The sequence below is a fragment of the Cherax quadricarinatus genome, chromosome 47 (assembly GCF_038502225.1).
Source record: "Cherax quadricarinatus isolate ZL_2023a chromosome 47, ASM3850222v1, whole genome shotgun sequence".
NCBI classification, from domain to species: Eukaryota; Metazoa; Arthropoda; class Malacostraca; order Decapoda; family Parastacidae; genus Cherax; species Cherax quadricarinatus.
Window position 1 is genome coordinate 32,272,207 of NC_091338.1, and position 22,870 is coordinate 32,295,076.

Genomic DNA, 22,870 nt, shown 5'->3' on the forward strand with positions numbered 1-22,870 from the left:
AGTGCTGGTCAGTTTAAAACTGTTAGTGCTGATCAGTTTTAAACTGTTAATGCAGGTCAGTTTTAAACTGTTAGTGCTGGTCAGTTTTAAACTTTTATTGCTGGTCAGTTTTAAACTGTTAGTGCTGGTCAGTTTTAAACTGTTAGTGCTCTTCAGTTATTGCTGGTCAGTTTAAAACTGTTAGTGCTGGTCAGTTTTAAACTGTTAGTTCTGGTCAGTTTTAAACTGTTATTGGTGGTCAGTTTTAAACTATTAGTGCTGGTCAGTTAGTGCTGGTCAGTTTTAAACTGATAGTGCTGGTCAGTTAGTGATGGTTAGTTTTAAACTGTTTATGCTGGTCAGTTTTAAACTGTTAATGCTGGTCAGTTTTAAACAGTTTGTGCTGGTCAGTTTTAAACTGTTAGTGCTGGTCAGTTAGTGCTGGTCAGTTTTAAACTGTTAGTGCTGGTCAGTTTTAACTGTTAGTTCTGGTCAGTTTTAAACTGCTAGTGCTGGTCAGTTTTAAACTGTTAGTGCTGGTCAGTTTTAAACTGTTAGTGATGGTCAGTTTTAAACTGTTAGTGCTGGTGCGTTATAAACTGTTAGTGCTGGTCAGTTTTAAACTGTTAGTGCTGGTCAGTTTTAAACTGTTAGTGCTGGTCAGTTTTAAACTGTTAGTGCTGGTCAGTTTTAAACTGTTAGTGCTGGTCAGCTAATGCTGGTCAGTTTTAACCTGTTAGTGCTGGTCAGTTAATGCTGGTTAGTTTAAAACTGTTAATGCTGATCAGTTTTAAACTGTTAGTGCTGGTCAGTTTTAAACTGTTAGTGCTGGTCAGTTTTAAACTGTTAGTGCTGGTCAGTTAATGCTGGTCAGTTTTAACCTGTTAGTGCTGGTCAGTGCTGGTCAGTTTAAAACTGTTAGTGCTGATCAGTTTTAAACTGTTAATGCAGGTCAGTTTTAAACTGTTAGTGCTGGTCAGTTTTAAACTTTGAGTGCTGGTCAGTTTTAAACTGTTAGTGCTGGTCAGTTTTAAACTGTTAGTGCTCTTCAGTTATTGCTGGTCAGTTTAAAACTGTTAGTGCTGGTCAGTTTTAAACTGTTAGTTCTGGTCAGTTTTAAACTGTTTTTGGTGGTCAGTTTTAAACTATTAGTGCTGGTCAGTTAGTGCTGGTCAGTTTTAAACTGATAGTGCTGGTCAGTTAGTGATGGTTAGTTTTAAACTGTTTATGCTGGTCAGTTTTAAACTGTTAATGCTGGTCAGTTTTAAACAGTTTGTGCTGGTCAGTTTTAAACTGTTAGTGCTGGTCAGTTAGTGCTGGTCAGTTTTAAACTGTTAGTGCTGGTCAGTTTTAACTGTTAGTTCTGGTCAGTTTTAAACTGCTAGTGCTGGTCAGTTTTAAACTGTTAGTGCTGGTCAGTTTTAAACTGTTAGTGATGGTCAGTTTTAAACTGTTAGTGCTGGTGCGTTATAAACTGTTAGTGCTGGTCAGTTTTAAACTGTTAGTGCTGGTCAGTTTTAAACTGTTAGTGCTGGTCAGTTTTAAACTGTTAGTGCTAGTCAGTTTTAAACTGTTAGTGCTGGTCAGTTAATGCTGGTCAGTTTTAACCTGTTAGTGCTGGTCAGTTAATGCTGGTCAGTTTAAAACTGTTAATGCTGATCAGTTTTAAACTGTTAGTGCTGGTCAGTTTTAAACTGTTAGTGCTTGTCAGTTTTAAACTGTTAGTGCTGGTCAGTTAATGCTGGTCAGTTTTAACCTGTTAGTGCTGGTCAGTTAGTGCTGGTCAGTTTAAAACTGTTAATGCTGATCAGTTTTAAACTGTTAGTGCTGGTCAGTTTTAAACTGTTAGTGCTGGTCAGTTTTAAACTGTTAGTGCTGGTCAGTTTTAAACTGTTAGTGCTGGTCAGTTTTAAACTGTTAGTGCTGGTCAGTTTTAAACTGTTTGTGCTGGTCAGTTTTTCACAAAGAAAACATTGTCTTGTTCTTAGGTTGAATAAGTTAGTGTGTAAGAATCACATTAGTTTCTGTGTAATAACTGATAAATGTCTCTTTTGATCAGTAATAAGTCACAGTTTTTGACATCACTATATTAGGTTTAATTAACATAATGAACATTAATGCGCCCATAACATGTTTTCTAAAGACTAGTGTAAAAAAAAGCTTAATGAGCTTGTGTAGTTTAGGATATTGGTCATTTTATTTGTCTCGAATGTTTAAATTAGATTTGTGCCTTGTATGTCCTAAGTAAAAAATATCCAGAACTTTGATGGCCAATATTTAACAGCATTGTCATCTTGTGTGTCACCACACTCTGTACCACTGATGTACACTGTACCACTGGTGTACACTGAGACACAGAGGACTGGGGTTATGCATCACACACTGTACCAATGGTGTACACTGAGACACAGAAGGCTGGGGTTATGCATCACACACTGTACCACTGGTGTACACTGAGACACAGAGGACTGGGGTTATGCATCACACACTGTACCACTGGTGTACACTGAGACACAGAGGACTGGGGTTATGCATCACACACTGTACCACTGGTGTACACTGAGACACAGAGGGCTGGGGTTATGCATCACACACTGTACCACTGGTGTACACTGAGACACAGAGGACTGGGGTTATGCATCACACACTGTACCACTGGTGTACACTGAGACACAGAGGACTGGGGTTATGCATCACACACTGAACCACTGGTGTACACTGAGACACAGAGGACTGGGGTTATGCATCACACACTGTACCACTGGTGTACACTGAGACACAGAGGACTGGGGTTATGCATCACACACTGTACCACTTGTGCACACTGAGACACAGAGGACTGGGGTTATGCATCACACACTGTACCACTGGTGTACACTGAGACACAGAGGACTGGGGTTATGCATCACACACTGTACCACTGGTGTACACTGAGACACAGAGGACTGGGGTTATGCATCACACACTGTACCACTGGTGTACACTGAGACACAGACGACTGGTGTTATGCATCACGCACTGTACCACTGGTGTACACTGAGACACAGAGGACTGGGGTTATGCATCACACACTGTACCACTAGTGTACACTGAGACACAGACGACTGGGGTTATGCATCACACACTGTACCACTGGTGTACACTGAGACACAGAGGACTGGGGTTATGCATCACACACTGTACCACTGGTGTACACTGAGACACCGAGGACTGGGGTTATGCATCACACACTGTACCACTGGTGTACACTGAGACACAGAGGATTGGGGTTATGCATCACACACTGTACCACTGGTGTACACTGAGACACAGAGGACTGGGGTTATGCATCACACACTGTATCACTTGTGTACACTGAGACTCAGAGGACTGGGGTTATGCATCACACACTGTACCACTGGTGTACACTGAGACACAGAGGACTGGTGTATGCATCACGCACTGTACCACTGGTGTACACTGAGACACAGACGACTGGGGTTATGCATCACACACTGTACCACTGGTGTACACTGAGACACAGAGGACTGGGGTTATGCATCACACACTGTACCACTGGTGTACACTGAGACACAGAGGACTGGGGTTATGCATCACACACTGTACCACTGGTGTACACTGAGACACAGAGGACTGGGGTTATGCATCACACACTGTACCACTGGTGTACACTGAGACACAGAGGACTGGGGTTATGCATCACATACTGTACCACTGGTGTACACTGAGACACAGAGGACTGGGGTTATGCACCTCACACTGTACCAATGGTGTACACTGAGACACAGAGGACTGGGGTTATGCATCACACACTGTACCACTGGTGTACACTGAGACACAGAGGGCTGGGGTTATGCATCACGCACTGTACCACTGGTGTACACTGAGACACAGAGGGCTGGGGTTATACATCACACACTGTACCACTGATGAACACTGAGACACAGAGGACTGGGGTTATGCACCACAAACTGTACCACTGGTGTACACTGAGACACGGAGGACTGGGGTTATGCACCACACACTGTACCACTGGTGTACACTGAGACACAGAGGACTGGGGTTATGCACCACACACTGTACCACTGGTGTACACTGAGACACAGAGGACTGGGGTTATGCACCACACACTGTACCACTGGTGTACACTGAGACACAGGGGACTGGGGTTATGCACCACACACTGTACCACTGATGTACACTGAGACACAGAGGACTGGGGTTATGCATCACACACTGTACCACTGGTGTACACTGAGACACAGAGGACTGGGGTTATGCATCACACACTGTACCACTGGTGTACATTAAGACACAGAAGACTGGGGTTATGCATCACATACTGTATCACTGGTGTACACTGAGACACAGAGGACTGGGGTTATGCACCGCACACTGTACCACTGGTGTAAACTGAGACACAGAGGACTGGGGTTATGCATCACACACTGTACCACTGATGTACACTGAGACACAGACGACTGGGGTTATACATCACACATTGTACCACTGGTTTACACTGAGACACATAGGACTGGTGTAATGCATCACACACAGTACCACTGGTGTACACTGAGACACAGAGGACTGGGGTTATGCATCACACACTGTACCCCTGGTGTACACTAAGACACAGAGGACTGGGGTTATGCACCACACACTCTACCACTGGTGTACACTGAGACACAGAGGACTGGGGTTATGCATCACACACTGTACCACTGGTGTACACTGAGACACAGAGGACTGGGGTTATGCACTACACACTGTACCACTGGTGTACACTGAGACACAGAGGACTGGGGTTATTAACCACACACTGTACCACTGGTGTACACTGAGACACAGAGGACTGGGGTTATGCATCACACACTGAACCACTGGTGTACACTGAGACACAGAGGACTAGGGTTATGCACCACACACTGCACCACTGGTGTACACTGAGACACAGAGGACTGGGGTTATGCATCACACACTGTACCACTGGTGAACACTGAGACACAGAGGACTGGGGTTATGCATCACACACCGTACCACTGGTGTACACTGAGACACAGAGGGCTGGGGTTACGCATCACACACTGTACCACTGGTGTACACTGAGACACAGAGGACTGGGGTTATGCATCACACACTGTACCACTGGTGTACACTGAGACACAGAAAACTGGGGTTATGCATCACATACTGTACCACTGGTGTACACTGAGACACAGAAAACTGGGGTTATGCATCACATACTGTACCACTGGTGTACACTGAGACACAGAGGACTTGGGTTATGCATCACACACTGTACCACTGGTGTACACTGAGACATAGACGACTGGGGTTATGCACCACACACTGTACCACTGGTGTACACTGAGACACAGAGGACTGGGGTTATGCACCACACACCGTACCACTAGTGTACACTGAGACACAGAGGACTGGGGTTATGCATCACATCCTGTACCACTGGTGTACATTGAGACACAGAGGACTGGGGTTATGCATCACACACTGCACCACTGGTGTACACTGAGACACAGAGGACTGGGGTTATGCACCTCACACTGTACCACTGTTGTACACTGAGACACAGAGGACTGGGGTTATGCATCACACACTGTACCACTTGTGTACACTGAGACACAGAGGACTGGGGTTATGCACCACACACTGTACCACTTGTGTACACTGAGACACAGAGAACTGGGGTTATGCACTACACACTGCACCACTGGTGTACACTGAGACACAGAGGACTGGGGTTATGCACCACACACTGTACCACTTGTGTACACTGAGACACAGAGGACTGGGGTTATGCATCACACACTATACCACTGATGTACACTGAGACACAGAGGACTGGGGTTATGCATCACATACTGTACCACTGGTGTACACTGAGACACAGAGGACTGGGGTTATGCACCACACACTGTACCACTTGTGTACACTGAGACACAGAGGACTGGGGTTATGCATCACACACTATACCACTGATGTACACTGAGACACAGAGGACTGGTGTTATGCACCACACACTGTACCACTGGTGTACACTGAGACACAGAGGACTGGGGTTATGCACCACACACTGTACCACTTGTGTACACTGAGACACAGAGAACTGGGGTTATGCACTACACACTGCACCACTGGTGTACACTGAGACACAGAGGACTGGGGTTATGCATCACACACTGTACCACTGGTGTACACTGAGACACAGAGGGCTGTGGTTATGCATAACGCACTGTTCCACTGGTGTACACTGAGACACAGAGGACTGGGGTTATGCATCACACACTGTACCACTGGTGTACACTGAAACACAGAGGACTGGGGTTATGCATCACACACTGTACCACTGGTGTACACTGAGACACAGAGGACTGGGGTTATGCATCACATACTGTATCAATGGTGTACACTAAGACACAGAGGACTGGTGTTATGCATCACACACTGTACCACTGGTGTACACTGAGACACAGACGACTGGGGTTATGCATCACTCACTGTACCACTGGTGTACACTGAGACACAGAGGACTTGGGATATGCATCACATACTGTATCACTGGTATACACTGAGACACAGAGGACTGGGGTTATGCATCACACACTGTACCACTGGTGTACACTGAGACACAAACGACTGGTGTTATGCATCACGCACTGTACCACTGGTGTACACTGAGACACAGAGGACTGGGGTTATGCATCACACACTGTACCACTGGTGTACACTGAGACACAGAGGACTGGTGTATGCATCACGCACTGTACCACTGGTGTACACTGAGACACAGACGACTGGGGTTATGCATCACACACTGTACCACTGGTGTACACTGAGACACAGAGGACTGGGGTTATGCATCACACACTGTACCACTGGTGTACACTGAGACACAGAGGACTGGGGTTATGCATCACACACTGTACCACTGGTGTACACTGAGACACAGAGGACTGGGGTAATGCATCACACACTGTACCACTGGTGTACACTGAGACACAGAGGACTGGGGTTATGAATCACATACTGTACCACTGGTGTACACTGAGACACAGAGGACTGGGGTTATGCACCTCACACTGTACCAATGGTGTACACTGAGACACAGAGGACTGGGGTTATGCATCACACACTGTACCACTGGTGTACACTGAGACACAGAGGGCTGGGGTTATGCATCACGCACTGTACCACTGGTGTACACTGAGACACAGAGGGCTGGGGTTATACATCACACACTGTACCACTGATGAACACTGAGACACAGAGGACTGGGGTTATGCACCACACACTGTACCACTGGTGTACACTGAGACACGGAGGACTGGGGTTATGCACCACACACTGTACCACTGGTGTACACTGAGACACAGAGGACTGGGGTTATGCACCACACACTGTACCACTGGTGTACACTGAGACACAGAGGACTGGGGTTATGCACCACACACTGTACCACTGGTGTACACTGAGACACAGGGGACTGGGGTTATGCACCACACACTGTACCACTGATGTACACTGAGACACAAAGGACTGGGGTTATGCATCACACACTGTACCACTGGTGTACACTGAGACACAGAGGACTGGGGTTATGCATCACACACTGTACCACTGGTGTACATTAAGACACAGAAGACTGGGGTTATGCATCACATACTGTATCACTGGTGTACACTGAGACACAGAGGACTGGGGTTATGCACCGCACACTGTACCACTGGTGTAAACTGAGACACAGAGGACTGGGGTTATGCATCACACACTGTACCACTGATGTACACTGAGACACAGACGACTGGGGTTATACATCACACATTGTACCACTGGTTTACACTGAGACACATAGGACTGGTGTAATGCATCACACACAGTACCACTGGTGTACACTAAGACACAGAGGACTGGGGTTATGCATCACACACTGTACCCCTGGTGTACACTAAGACACAGAGGACTGGGGTTATGCACCACACACTGTACCACTGGTGTACACTGAGACACAGAGGACTGGGGTTATGCACTACACACTGTACCACTGGTGTACACTGAGACACAGAGGACTGGGGTTATGCACTACACACTGTACCACTGGTGTACACTGAGACACAGAGGACTGGGGTTATTAACCACACACTGTACCACTGGTGTACACTGAGACACAGAGGACTAGGGTTATGCACCACACACTGCACCACTGGTGTACACTGAGACACAGAGGACTGGGGTTATGCATCACACACTGTACCACTGGTGTACACTGAGACACAGAGGACTGGGGTTATGCATCACACACTGAACCACTGGTGTACACTGAGACACAGAGGACTAGGGTTATGCACCACACACTGCACCACTGGTGTACACTGAGACACAGAGGACTGGGGTTATGCATCACACACTGTACCACTGGTGTACACTGAGACACAGAGGACTGGGGTTATGCATCACACACTGTACCACTGGTGTACACTGAGACACAGAGGACTGGGGTTATGCACCTCACACTGTACCACTGGTGTACACTGAGACACAGAGGACTGGGGTTATGCACCTCACACTGTACCACTGGTGTACACTGAGACACAGAGGACTGGGGTTATGCATCACACACTGTACCACTGGTGTACACTGAGACACAGAGGACTGGGGTTATGCATCACATACTGTATCAATGGTGTACACTGAGACACAGAGGACTGGGGTTATGCATCACACACTGTGCCACTCGTGTACACTGAGACACAGAGGACTGGGGTTATGCACCACACACTGCACCACTGGTGTACACTGAGACACAGAGGACTGGGGTTATGCATCACACACTGTACCACTGGTGTACACTGAGACACAGAGGACTGGGGTTATGCATCACACACTGTACCACTGGTGTACACTGAGACACAGAGGACTGGGGTTATGCATCACACACTGTACCACTGGTGTACACTGAGACACAGAGGACTGGGGTTATGCACCTCACACTGTACCACTGGTGTACACTGAGACACAGAGGACTGGGGTTATGCATCACACACTGTACCACTGGTGTACACTGAGACACAGAGGACTGGGGTTATGCATCACACACTGTACCACTGGTGTACACTGAGACACAGAGGACTGGGGTTATGCATCACACACTGTACCACTGGTGTACACTGAGACACAGAGGACTGGGGTTACGCATCACACACTGTACCACTGGTGTACACTGAGACACAGAGGACTGGGGTTATGCACCACACACTGTACCACTGGTGTACACTGAGACACAGAGGACTGGGGTTATGCATCACACACTGTACCACTGGTATACACTGAGACACAGAGGACTGGGGTTATGCATCACACACTGTACCACTGGTGTACACTGAGACACAGAGGACTGGGGTTATGCATCACACAGATACCTTTTACGGATCATGATCAAAATACCTTTAACTTAAAATGCTGTGTTTCAAAATCTGTATTTTGTTACTTTGGTACAATAATTTGACGTATATCTTTTCATAAGAGAAATATTCTTCTCTTTCCCTTACCATTACTGGTCAGAACAATATCTAACTCCCAGACGATGTTGAATAATTTTATATAAGCTCTTGTGAAAGATATTCATTTTTGTCTGCTTTTATCCTTCAGTAAATATTCATGAAAATCCTAATTAATGTCATTGTACCGACTATTTTGATCATTTGCTATACAAAGTTTCTTTCTACTTCACAGAGTCGAGGTTTCGGTGTTCACAATTTTGTATCTTGAGGTTTGATCCTGTGTGTGGCACTGATGGAAAGACGTACAGCAATTCTTGCTTCCTGGGCATTGCTTCCTGCAAGAACTCTCAACTTAACCTACGTATTGACCATAAAGGACCATGTTGTAAGCTGTGACACCTGTGTAACTGTTTGTAGTTTAATGTTGATAATTGGAAGAGCAGAGAGCACAAAGTGGGAGATAATGTTATGATCTGATATTCCTCAGTCAATATATTTATATTAAAAGGAAGATTAAAAGAGGCAAGAAAGGCTAAATGAGTCTATTAAAGCTGTTATTGATTTGCAAACTAATCAGAAAGTTATTTCCAGGTATATTGAACTAAGCTTAGACAAATATTAGATCCTCGTACAACTAATTCTGCAAACCTTACAAACAATGAGAAACAAATATATTGTTTTTAACAATTATTTCTTATCGATCTTTACAGTTTTTACATAAGAAGAAATAAATGACATCCCAATAATTATTCCAGTGTGTCTGAAGAAAATAAATGACATAATAGCACTCACTACGGATATGATAATAAACCAGGTTGACTGATTATAGATTCCTTGTCAAATATGTGGTAAAAAGTCTATAACTTAGGTTAAAACAACATAAATATAGCATTAGAAGTGGACAAGATTTTAATGTTCTGATTACATTGGTCTGCATTTGGAATATTTTTAATCTTTATTTTTATTCATGGTTGCTATCTTAAATAACAAAAAAGGCACAATACCGTGACTTGGACCATTGACAAAGTCACACTGGGAGATGCCTTCCTCTCCCACTACATTATAAAATGCTCCAAACTTCAGAACACCCGTGACTTAACCTGACTCCTCATTTTTTCTTTTTCTTTTTCTTCTTCTCCCTCTTCCCCTTTCCTTTTTCCTTTTTTCCTCTGGGTTGTCTTTCTCTCTTCTGTCTCGTGTTTCTGTTCCTTCTTCACTTATTTCACTACTTCCCCTTACACGCACCTCTGTGTACTTGCTCTCCCTCTGTGGGCACCTAGCTCCCTTGCAGTGCTCCCCTTCCTTTGTATTTGACTGGCTCCTCCTCCTTATTCCCCACTACTACCACTACCACTACTACTACCTCTTCTACTACTACTACTACTACTACAACTACTGATGAAATTAAGACACATGTGCGACGTCTGGCTGTCTTTGTTGTGGACGTTTCGCCATCCAGTGGCTGGCTGGATGGCGAAACGTCTGCGATAGGGATGCCCGGGTGTTGTGTGTGTCTTAATTTCATCTTGTCGGTATTATATACCATTCTTGTACTACTACTACTACTACTACTACTACTACTACTACTACTACCACCACCTCTTCCTGCCTATATATAGCCGTCCTGCTCCACCTCTGTTAGTGTGACTTTGTCAATGGTCCAAGTCGGACCGAAACGTCGTCGTAAGCTTCTCTCTTTTATGTGCGGGTTATTTGTGTATTGCTATCTTACATATTCTTGGGCTGATGACTGAAAATATCTAAACCATTTTGCTCTATCATGTAAAGATTTTGAATAAGATACAAATTAATGATAATAAAATATGTGAGTGTTAAATAAATTGTTAATTTATTAAAATTATTAAAGTAATCATGAAAAAGCACATTCTGTTAGATTTAAGAATAAATGAATTCCAAATCAACATGAATCAAATCAAATAATTTTATTAAAAAAATACGCTCCTAATGGTTAATCTACATATTGAATCAAAGGAAGGAGAACCGCTTTGATTTTCACTTGTGTTGTGCATCGAGACCATTACGTTTCAATGATCAGCAGTAATCTGCCATCATGCTGACATTCCATTTGCCCTGGCATCGAGTTTCCATTGTGCAAATATCCTGATGGAACTGCTATCCTTGTTCCTCACTGTAGTCCCCACAATTGTTGGGAAAACAGTCAAGATGTGAGAGCAAAAAGTGCATCTTCACACTCATTCTAGACCCAAGTTGTTGGAAACTTGATATCAGGTCTTGGATCATTTTTACATATTCGGGGAAGTGACTGTTTCCCACGAAGTTGTAGACAATCTACTTGAATGAAAACCAGACATTCACCTCGACACCTGCTAATGCTTCATCAAAATGCTTGTCCTTCATCAGTTCCCGAATCTGAGGGTCAACAATGATTCCTGCCTTCAGCTTGCCTTCACTTATACGAGGAAACTTTGACTCCAGGTACTTGAAAGCAGTTCCATTCTTGTTCAAAGTTTTCACAAACTTTTTTATAAGCCCTAATTTGATGTGCAGTGGTGACAGAAGAATTTTCTAGTGACACAGTTTTCACGTTGTGATTTCCGGGTAAGAAGTTGATTCATGGTGGCCAGCCTTTTTTGTTCGTAGTGCTGGCTGTCTACCTCACTATCCCAAAAACACAGAAAACAAGGATACCTGGAGATCTGGAGTTTACATGGAGAGGGTTTCAGGGGTCAACGCCCCTGCGGCCCGGTCTGAGACCAGGCCTCATGGTGGATCAGGGTCTGATCAACCGGGCTGTTACTTCTGGCCGCATGCAAGCTGACATACGAACCACAGCTTGGCTGGTCAGGTACTGACTTTACGTGCCTGTCCAGTGCCTTCATGAAGACAGCCAGGGGTCTATTGGTAATTCCCCTTACGTATGTTGGGAGGCAACTGAGCAGTCTTGGACCCCGAACACTTATTGTGTTGTCTCTTAGTGTACTCGTGGCGTCCCTGCTTTCATCGGGGGAATGTTGCATCTCCTGCTGAGTCAATTGCTTTCACAGGGAGCGAATTTCGTGTGCAAGTTTGGTACCAATCCCTCCAGGAACTTCAAGTGTATATTATCATGTATCTCTCTCGCCTGCCTTCGAGAGAATACAGATCAATGACCTTCAACCGTACCCAGTAGTTTAGGTGCCTTATCATACTTATGTGTACTGTGAATGTACTTTGTACACTCTCCAGGTCTGCAATGTCGCCAACCTTGAAGGAGGCCATTAGTGCACAGCAATATATCAGCCTAGAGAGCACAAGCGATTTGAAGAGAATCATCATGGGCTTGGCATCCCTAGTTTTGAAGGTTCTCATTATCCATCCTATCATTTTCCTAGCGAATGAGGTAGATACTTTGTTGTGGTTATTGAAGGCGAGATCCTCTGACATTATCACTCCCAGGTCCTTCACATTACTTTTCTGCTCTATTGTATGGTTAGAATTTGTTGCATTCCCTGACACAATTTTAATTTCTTCAAGTTTTCCATATCTGAGTAGTTGAAATTTCGCCTCGTTGAACTTCATATTGTTTTGAGTGGCTCATTCAAAGATTTGGTTGATGTCCGCTTGAGTCTCGCGGTGTCTTCGATGGAGGTCACTGCCATGGTAATCCGGGTGTCATCCACAAAAGAAGACACCTCTCTCTCTGTGTCAGAAATGAGGATGAGGAATAGAATGGGAGCGAGTGCTGTGCCTTGTGGAACAGAGCTTTTTACCGTGGCTGCATGTTTAATATTTACTTCAGGAAGTTGTAGATCCGTCTACCAACTTTTCCCGTTATTCCTTTACCCCGCATTTTGTGTGCTATTACACCATGGTCACACTTGTCGAAAGCTTTTGCAAAGCCTGTGTATACTACATCTGTATTTTGTTTATCCTCTACAGCATCCAGAACCTTTTCATAGTGGTCCAGTAGCTGAGACAGGCAGGAGAGACTTGCTCTAAACCCGTGATGCTCTGGGTTGTGTAACTGATGGGTATCTAGGTGGTTGTCTATCTTGCTTCATAGAACCCTCTCAAAGATTTTTATGATGTGGGATGTTATTGCTATCGGTCTGCAGTTCTTTGCAATTGCTTTACTGCCACCTTTGTGGAGTGGGGCTATGTCTTTTGTTTTCTGTATGTGTGGGATGACCCCTGTGTCCATGCTCTCTCTCCATAAAATGCTGAAGGCATGCAATTCTTGATGAACACTGAGTTCCACGAGTCTGGACCTGGGGCAGAGTTCATGGGCATGTCATTAATTGCCTCTTCAAAGTCGTGGAGTTAGAATGATATCCGAGATTTTTGGGATGACCAAATTTTGGGTTTCGTTCATAAAGAATTCATTTGGATTGTCGTCCCTTAGAGTGGGCAGTGACTCGCTGAACACTGAATCATATTGGGACTTTAGTATCTCACTCATTTCCTTGGCTATCATCTGTGTATGTCCCATCCTGTCTAAGCAGGGGCCAAATACTGGATGTTGTTTTTTCTTAGTTTTGGCATAAGAGAAGTATTTTTTTTTTCAATTTCCTTTATGGCTTTTAGTTCTTCCTGTGATTCTTGTCTCCTATAAGATTCCTTCAGTTTAAGTTCGATATTTGCAATTTCATTGACTAGTGCCTCCCTTCGTATTTCAGATATATTGACCTGTTATGCAGGGTTCTGCATGACATAGTAATGTACATATAGTGGAGAAGTGTGCCATAATAGTATGAATGTTATAATTGTAAAGCATAATTTTATAATTCATAATGTGCATTTGGGGGCACTGTAAAGTACTCTAACTGTAATTATAAAGAAATCCTGCTGGGTATTTATTTTCCAACTGTGTTTGGGTACGCGGGGTAAGTGTGGCTGGGAGGAGTCATGTGGAGTCAGCATGGTGTGTGGAGGCTGGCGTCGGAGATGCTGTGTATTTAAGCTAAGTTTTGTAGTTGTGTACTCCTTTTGTTTAGCTAACTCAAGCCATAGGCTCTTCTATGGCTTACCTGTATGTTCACCTAGGCTCTGACATGGTCAGGGTGCTGTGCGATGAATGAGGAAATAAGAAATGGGGTTGGTATTGGAGTAGTGACGGCCTGGCGCTGGCTAGGCCGAGTGTTATGGTTACTGGACCGCCAACCGCCTGCTTCTTGTGCCCGCTATGTGGGCGTTTAGGATAGGAGATACATGAAAGTTACTTACCAGTTTGTCCTAGGCACATGTCGATTAGTCACTAGGCCTGCTTTATATGCATGCATATGTGTGTGTATGTGTATGTGTGTGTGTGTGTATGTGTATGTGTGTGTGTGTGTGTGTGTTTTCTAGAGCGTGTATATAGTGTTATGTTGAATAAATAGATATATTTTCCTACCTAGGATTTTTGCCTAATCCTCTGTTAACCAACCCACTGAAGTACAAATGCTGGTTTAGCACTTTCTATTTTGACTGGGATAGCCCTGGGTGGCCTGTTTATGCTTGAGATGAGTGTGCTTTTACCTTTGCCCTTAGACAAGGCTCTAGCCCCCAGGTATCCCACCTTTCTGCATAACATGACCCCACTCAGCAGCTCTGTGACTCTTCGCCTTCGTCTGTGTAGGGAATGTCTCTCTCTTTCTACTTTGCATCTTCTCTTTCTTTTTCTTAATGGAATGTGTCTTGAGCAGATCTCAAGAACAACAAAACTCATTTTCCAAGACAAATTTTCGGGTCTGTGTTGTTTAGTATATCTTCCCAGTTTGTTTCATTCAGGACATGGTTTACTTGATCCCATTGTATGTTTTAGTTATTGAAATTGAATTTCGTGAAGAGACCTTCATGACTGCTCACATTTTGCTGGTCAGGAGCCCTGTGCATACATGTCTGTACCTCTATTATGTTGTGATCTGAGTGAATTGTCTTTGATACAGTTATATTACGTATCAGATCGTCATTGTTAGTGAAGATGAGGTCCAGCGTTTTTTCTAGTCCTGTAGGCTCTACTATTTGCTGGTTTAAGGTGAATTTGTTGCTGAGATTTAATAGTTTGTGTGTGTGTGAATTTTCATCTGAGCTGCCTCCCGGGGTGATCTCAGCTAAAACATTGTTTGTTATACTCCTCCATTTTAGGTGTCTCAGGTTGAAATCTCCTAGTAGTAAGATGTTTGGGGCAGGAGTTGGGAGATTTTCCAATCAGTGGTCAATTTTCTCAAGCTGCTCCTGAAATTGCTCGCAAATTGAATCTGGAGGCCTGTATACTACCACAATGACAAGGTTTTCGATCTTTACCACCAAAACTTCAACTAGCGTTTAGTAGTTCTGTGCAAATGAGCGACTCTGTGACATACAGGCCACCCCCCACCCCCCCCCCTTTTTTTTGCCTGTTTAGTCTGTCACATCGGAATAGGTTATAACCTGGGATCCAAATTTCGTTGTCGTAATGATCCTTTATGTGGGTCTCTGTGAATGCTGCAAACATTGCATTTGACTCCATGAGCAGTCCCATGATGTAAGGAATTTTGTTGTTTTTTGATGGCTTTAGACCCCGTATGTTTGCATAGACAAATGTTGTATTGGTGGAATTTATGGGGGTTTATTTGCTGGCCCTAATGTCTGTTGTTCTGGGGTAAAGGCCAATGTCCATTTCTCTGCTCCAGAAGTGTTTTCAGGTGGTGTAGGATTATTGTCATTTCTTGCCAGTCTTTTTTTCCTCCTGGCCTTAAAAAACCTCTGTCCCTTGAGTGGTTGTGGCTCCTCTTTTCTTTACCATAGTCTGGCTGGCCTGTGTCTTCTAGTCCCCTTTAGATGATGTGCCTGGCAGTATGCATTGTAGCATTTTCTTTCATGGATTGATGAGTGACACATTTCTGGGTGAAATAAGTTGCAAGAAGGAAAGTTGCACTTTCCTGCTCTCCTGTGGATACGTGATTTTTTGGGATGGTCAAAGGTGCATGTCCCACTTGTTTTACCAGATACCATGCCTGCAGATACCCAAGACATAGATTGTACTTCTGCTTGCAGGATTTATTGTAGCTGCGTTCAATGCTGGTGCATTTATTTTTCCTGATTCCTCAGTATCTTTTACCCCTGTATGGACATCAGTGCTTCCACCAGGTTTTGCTGGTAGTGTGTCAACACTATTCCCTGAGGCATCATCCCATTTTGATCCATCTCCAGCAGTATCTCTATTTTGAACCTGTGTGGACTGAATAACGTTGTCTTCAGTGTCCTCCAGGACAGCACTAGTAACCTCACAAGCACTATCTTCTAAGACCCTTCTAGGACCCTCTGGAGCACTTTCCTCCAGGACAACACTAGCACCCTCAGCACTGTACTCCAGGACAGCACTAGCACCCTCAGGAGCACTGTCCAAGACAGCCCTGTCCCTACCACCCATCTTATTTTCCCAGCTGTCATACCATGCTGACATGTCTTTCAAGAAGGATGTTTTATTGGTGTTCTTGTTTTTTTATGCAGATGTCATTTTCTTATACAGGTGTATCTCGTCTGGGCAGACCCAAAAACTTCTATGTTTATGTCAAGTGTGGTCTCTGGTTTAAAATCTGTGCATGTATCATGGGACCACTGACAACATAGATGGCAAGCAATCCAGGCCTGTCTTCGTCCCTCACCCTCTCTGCAGACTACACAGATCTTCATGGTGGTGGTCATCTTACAATACTTGACAACTCTCCTAGCTATCTAGTGTATAATTCCCCGACGTTTACCTGGAGTTTACCTGGAGAGAGTTCCGGGGGTCAACGCCCCCGCGGCCCGGTCTGAGACCAGGCCTCCTGGTGGATCAGAGCCTGATCAACCAGGCTGTTGCTGCTGGCTGCACGCAAACCAACATACGAGCCACAGCCCGGCTGATCCGGAACTGACTTTAGGTGCTTGTCCAGTGCCAGCTTGAAGACTGCCAGGGGTCTGTTGGTAATCCCCCTTATGTGTGCTGGGAGGCAGTTGAACAGTCTCGGGCCCCTGATACTTATTGTATGGTCTCTTAACGTGCTAGTGACACCCCTGCTTTTCATTGGGGGGATGGTGCATCGTCTGCCAAGTCTTTTGCTTTCGTAGTGGGTGATTTTCGTGTGCAAGTTCGGTACTAGTCCCTATAGGATTTTCCAGGTGTATATAATCATGTATCTCTCCCTCCTGCGTTCCAGGGAATACAGGTTTAGGAACCTCAAGCGCTCCCAAAAATTGAGGTGTTTTATCTCCGTTATGCGCGCCGTGAAGGTTCTCTGTACATTTTCTAGGTCGGCAATTTCACCTGCCTTGAAAGGTGCTGTTAGTGTGAAGCAATATTCCAGCCTAGATAGAACAAGTGACCTGAAGAGTGTCATCATGGGCTTGGCCTCCCTAGTTTTGAAGGTTCTCATTATCCATCCTGTCATTTTTCTAGCAGATGCGATTGATACAATGTTATGGTCCTTGAAGGTGAGATCCTCCGACATGATCACTCCCAGGTCTTTGACGTTGGTGTTTCGCTCTATTTTGTGGCCAGAATTTGTTTTGTACTCTGATGAAGATTTAACTTCCTCATGTTTACCATATCTGAGTAATTGAAATTTCTCATCGTTGAACTTCATATTGTTTTCTGCAGCCCACTGAAAGATTTGGTTGATGTCTGCCTGGAGCTTTGCAGTGTCTGCAATGGAAGACACTGTCATGCAGATTCGGGTGTCATCTGCAAAGGAAGACACGGTGCTGTGGCTGACATCCTTGTCTATGTCGGATATAAGGATGAGGAACAAGATGGGAGCGAGTACTGTGCCTTGTGGAACAGAGCTTTTCACCGTAGCTGCCTCGGACTTTACTCTGTTGACGACTACTCTCTGTGTTCTGTTAGTGAGGAAATTATAGATCCATCGACCGACTTTTCCTGTTATTCCTTTAGCACGCATTTTGTGCGCTATTACGCCATGGTCACACTTGTCGAAGGCTTTTGCAAAGTCTGTATATATTACATCTGCATTATTTTTGTCTTCTAGTGCATTTAGGACCTTGTCGTAGTGGTCCAATAGCTGAGACAGACAGGAGCGACCTGTTCTAAACCCATGTTGCCCTGGGTTGTGTAACTGATGGGTTTCTAGATGCGTGGTGATCTTGCTTCTTAGGACCCTTTCAAAGATTTTTATGATATGGGATGTTAGTGCTATTGGTCTGTAGTTCTTTGCTGTTGCTTTACTGCCCCCTTTGTGGAGTGGGGCTATGTCTGTTGTTTTTAGTAACTGTGGGACGACCCCCGTGTCCATGCTCCCTCTCCATAGGATGGAAAAGGCTCGTGATAGGGGCTTCTTGCAGTTCTTGATGAACACAGAGTTCCATGAGTCTGGCCCTGGGGCAGAGTGCATGGGCATGTCATTTATCGCCTGTTCGAAGTCATTTGGCGTCAGGATAACATCGGATAGGCTTGTGTTAATCAAATTTTGTGGCTCTCTCATAAAAAATTCATTTTGATCTTCGACTCTCAGTCTGGTTAGCGGCTTGCTAAAAACTGAGTCATATTGGGACTTGAGTAGCTCACTCCTTTCCTTGTTGTCATCTGTGTAGGACCCATCTTGTTTAAGTAGGGGCCCAATACTGGACGTTGTTCTCGATTTTGATTTGGCATAGGAGAAGAAATACTTTGGGTTTCTTTCGATTTCATTTATGGCTTTTAGTTCTTCCCGCGATTCCTGACTCCTAAAGGATTCTTTTAGCTTAAGTTCGATGCTTGCTATTTCTCTGACCAGTGTCTCCCTACGCATTTCAGATATATTGACCTCTTTTAGCCGCTCTGTTATTCTTTTCCGTCGCCTGTAAAGGGAGCGCCAGTCTCTTTCTATTTTACATCTACTCCTCCTTTTTCTTAGAGGAATAAGCCTTGTGCATACATCGAGTGCTACCGAGTTAATCTGTTCTAGGCATAAATTGGGGTCTGTGTTGCTTAGTATATCTTCCCAGCTTATATCGGTTAGGACTTGGTTTACTTGGTCCCACTTTATGTTTTTGTTATTGAAGTTGAATTTGGTGAATGCTCCCTCGTGACTAATCTCATTATGTCGGTCTGGGGCTCCGCGCATACATGACTGAACCTCAATTATGTTGTGATCTGAGAATATTGTTTTTGATATGGTGATATTTCTTATCAGATCATCATTGTTAGTGAAGATGAGGTCTAGTGTATTCTCCAGTCTAGTAGGCTCTATTATTTGCTGGTTTAAATTGAATTTTGTGCAGAGATTTAAAAGCTCGCGTGAGTGTGAGTTTTCATCAGAGCTGCCTCCTGGTGTTATTACTGCAACAATATTATTTGCTATATTCCTCCATTTTAGGTGCCTTAAGTTGAAATCCCCCAGGAGCAAGATGTTGGGTGCAGGAGCTGGAAGGTTTTCCAGACAGTGGTCAATTTTTAACAGCTGTTCCTGGAATTGCTGGGATGTTGCATCCGGAGGCTTGTAGACTATCACAATGACTAGGTTTTGGTTCTCGACCTTTACTGCTAAAACTTCCACTACATCATTTGAGGCATTTAGCAGTTCTGTGCAAACAAGTGACTCTGCAATGTACAGGCCAACCCCCCCCTTTTGCCTGTTCACTCTGTCACATCTGTATAGGTTGTAACCTGGGATCCATATTTCGTTGTCCAAGTGATCCTTTATGTGGGTCTCAGTGAAAGCCGCGAACATTGCCTTTGCCTCTGCAAGCAGTCCACGGATGAAAGGTATTTTGTTGTTTGTTGCTGGCTTTAGACCCTGTATATTTGCAAAGAAGAATGTTATCGGACTGGTGGTATTGTTGGTACTGGGGGGGGATTTTTTTTCCGGCATTAGTATCTGTATCTGTTGGTTTGGAGTGGAGGCCATCGACTGTGGTTCCACTCCAGGAATGACTGGATTTGGTGTACGATTTCTACCATTTCCTGCCAGGTTTTTTTCCTTCCTGGCACTAAAAAACCTCTCCCTCTTGAGTGGCTGTGGCTACCCAGGTTTTCCCATGGCCTGGATGTTTTGTATCTTTTTGTCCCCTTTAGATGGTATGCCTGGCAATATAAGTTATAGCACAGTCTTTCCTGTACTGAAGAGGTACACAGTTCAGGGTGAAAAAGCTTACAGGAAGGGAGTTTGCATTTTCCTGTTGTCATATGGGCATGGCATTTCCTAGGGTGGTCATAGTTGCACGTCCCATCTGTTTTTCCAGATTTCCCATGCCAGCAGATACCGAGTGCATAGTATGTGCACAGGCTTGGTTTCCGTTTGCCTTGGGTTTCTGTGACTGTATTCCCTGTTGGTGCATGTTTCCCTGTCTTACTTCTATCCTCCCTAGCACCAACAATGGAGCTCCCACCATTTGTTTTTGGTAATATATCCTCACTATTGCTAGTGGAGTCCTCTTGTTTGCTATTTCCTGCGGTATTTCTAGTTTGCAATATTGGTTTTATCTTATCTTTGACTACACTTGTTTCCCTACTATGGCTCCTGTCCCCTATGAGGTCATTCATATGTATTCCTTCCTGCGTATAATTCCCGACTACCTGGACAAAATCTCCAGCTTCACCATTACTGTCTCCCAGGACAGCATCTCCAGCTTCCCCATTACTGTCTCCCAGGACAGCATCTCCAGCTTCACCATTACTGTCTCCCAGGACAGCACCTCCAGCTTCACCATTACTGTCTCCCAGGACAGCACCTCCAGCTTCCCCATTACTGTCTCCCAGGACAGCACTATCAGCCCCCCATTTACTGACTACCAGGACATCATCTCCAGCCTTACAGTTTCTGACTACATGGCCAGTATCAAGGGCAGTACCATTCAGCCCGGACTTTTTATGTTCCCATCTGTTGTAGAAAGCTTCCAGGTTTTCTATGAAAGCAGCTTTGATGTTGACCTCTTTTAATACCCTTGTGATTTTAGTCCACAGATTTATCTCATTTGGGCATACCCAAAAACACTTCCCTGTTTTAATACTGCTTGTAGCTAGTTCTTGGATATCTGCACAAGGGGCGTGACACCAATTTCCACAGAAATGACAATTTATGCATGTGGAAGCCCGTTTGTTTGACTGACCACAGACTACACACAGCTTCATAATGATTTGAATGGTTGATTTACTGCAATTCTACTAGCAACCTCTTGAATATTCTATTAATAACCTGCTAGGTGGTGCACAACGAAACCGTTTGAAACCAGTCCAGGGTTCGGACCAGTCAAGGGTTCGGACCAGTCAAGGGTTCGGACCAGTCAAGGGTTCGGACCAGTCTATCTGATCTGATCAGTGGGTCACTTATTTAAACCATACTGGTCGGTGAATTGAGCTAACACATGAAGGATCTACTGGAAATTATCTACCCGAGTAATATGTGATTTAATTTTTTGTAAAAGTTTTTCCGATTTGCCTTTGTTTCTAACAAATCCGTATGAATCTGCCTGAATCCGGCTTTATTTCCAACGAAACCGTTTGAATCCGCCCGAATCCAGGGAATCTGGACAAATCCAGTTAGTGGATCATTGTATATCTTTGTTCTAATAAGCACCTTGACAGTAGATCTGTCTGTCTGTATTGAAACTATTTGTTGTAGTTACTGTTTGAGTGTTTGACAGGGCGTATAGAGCCCCGTCAGTCAGTGAGACCAGTCAGAGGATACATTGTTATCAACGAATCTGTTTGAATCCGGTCGTTGGATGAATCCGGCAGGTCCAGATCAGGCTCACTGGGTGATATTGGACTAGCTCATGAAAAGGACCACAGGAAAAAATTAAACAGAGTAATATGTGTTCAGTTTGATACAGAAAGTATAACTTGCGTGTTAGGGCGCCGATGGCTTCAGTATATGAAGATTACTGGAGGAATAATGATTTTCGTTGTGTATACAGCGACAGCTGCTAACTACACGTTTACCACACACTGTATACGTCACTCCATCACAATAAGTACTGACAACTATACACTCTTTTATCATATTCCTACAAAAACTGTAAACTTTTCGTATTTCCTCGAGATTTTGCACCTCCTCGTATTTCAACAGTAATGTTTTACTCCCTGGAATGACTAATTATAAGTCAGGTACACTAGCAGACCTACGTGGTAGGTTCTGACGACTGGTACACTAGCAGACCTGCGTGGTAGGTTCTGACGACTGGTACACTAGCAGACCTGCGTGGTAGGTTCTGACGACTGGTACACTAGCAGACCTGCATGGGAGGTTCTGACGACTGGTACACTAGCAGACCTGCGTGGGAGGTTCTGACGACTGGTACACTAGCAGACCTGCGTGGAAGGTTCTGACGACTGGTACACTAGCAGACCTGCGTGGGAGGTTCTGATGACTTGCACACTAGCAGACCTGCGTGGTAGGTTCTGACGACTGGTACACTAGCAGACCTGCGTGGGAGGTTCCGACGACTGGTACACTAGCAGACCTGCGTGGGGGGTT

At 44.6% G+C, this 22,870-nt stretch overlaps 1 long non-coding RNA gene across 1 annotated transcript in view; it reads left to right on the forward strand.

Annotated features, from left to right (window-relative positions):
* Positions 1–10,908: 10,908 nt before the first annotated feature.
* LOC138854054 (uncharacterized) overlaps positions 10,909–22,870 on the forward strand; it is a 51,656-nt gene continuing 39,694 nt past the window's right edge. Inside the window, exon 1 of the long non-coding RNA XR_011393253.1 lies at positions 10,909–11,951. This is a non-coding gene — a long non-coding RNA (uncharacterized lncRNA). The remainder of the gene's footprint in view (positions 11,952–22,870) is intronic.